Raw genomic sequence first — 1406 nt, forward strand, 5'->3', positions numbered from 1 at the left:
ACGACAATTTAATTTTTTTTTTTTTGTATTCGGTAAATATTTTTTTTTAATTTGATTTTCGGAATTAACAAAAAAAAAAAATTTCATTTGAGGAAAGAGAAGGAAAGGGAAGAAGGGAGGGAGAGAGGAAAACATTTATTTTCATTATTATTACTTTTGTAATTAAATAATAATTAATTAAAAATTATCGAGTTTAATAATAATAATAATAATATGATAACGTTATACGTGTGTTTTCAATAATAATAAAAAATATCCGAAAATTAAGTCGTTTGGAAATTTCCATTAAATTAACTATAATCACGTGATTAAAATCATGTGAAGAAAAAGTAAAAAATTTTTTTTAAGCGGTAGTATCTACGTTTAAAAAATTTAAACAAACTGTCTCGATGTATTTTTGCATTAATCCCACGGGAATGAATGCCTGAAAATCGGTGATGCTGCACGCTCGAGTAGGTTTTAATCTTTTATAACCTAAACGGCATCACATCAATTATTGTTGTGAGTCTTCTCGAAACCATCTTATTCGATGGAAACGAGTTATTTCCTGTACTCCAGGGCTCCAGTGACTGACATCTCTGGAGTAACAACCAAAAACAGGAGAAGTGAGATTCACAACCTTGTCGAATTGACTCAGATCGACTATAGAACAAGATTTGTTTTTGTCTTTATCTTTTTTTCATTTTTCTCTATTACGAATCAGTCATCATTATCATTAGAATTTTTCAGGTATACCTTAACTTTTCTTTGTGTGGTGATATAAAAAAATTTTTAGTTAAACTACTCATAATTAACCAAATAAATGTCAAATTTTTGGGTATTTTTGCTCCATTTCTTTGTTAGCCTAACGTTTTTCCAAGTGAAATTCAAATCGTAAAATGAAGTACTTATCCGTAATAATCATATCTACTAAGCGATCTTCTAAAGTTTTTTATTACCCACGCTTCCTTTTGTCACAAAAAAAAACCGTTAGCTATTTGTAAATTTAAACTTGAAATAATATAGTTATTAGTAAATAATTGAAAAAAACTAATTATATCACAATAAACTAGACTCAATTACAAAACTTTTGATACATAAATTATAACTAAATTATTAAATAAAATTAATAAAATTAATTAAATAAGTGACGTGAACGCATAATAACCGTTACAAACGATCCGAGTCTTCTTATTACTATTATTATTTTGAAAAATTCATTTCGTGAAAATTTTCCATCATTTATACGAAAGAAACGTGAAAGAATTTCGCAAAAAAAAAAAAAAGAAAAATTTGGCGGACAAACACATCCTCTTATTTCCAACCATTCACCTTGAATCCGCTTCATATCACTCTTCAAATCCCTCCACACTCAACCACCCGTTAAAAAAAAAAAAAATTTATTTATTTAAAAATATGCAATTAAT

Source organism: Pediculus humanus, genomic scaffold, assembly GCF_000006295.1.
Source record: "Pediculus humanus corporis 1103172107413 genomic scaffold, whole genome shotgun sequence".
Classification (NCBI taxonomy): domain Eukaryota; kingdom Metazoa; phylum Arthropoda; class Insecta; order Psocodea; family Pediculidae; genus Pediculus; species Pediculus humanus.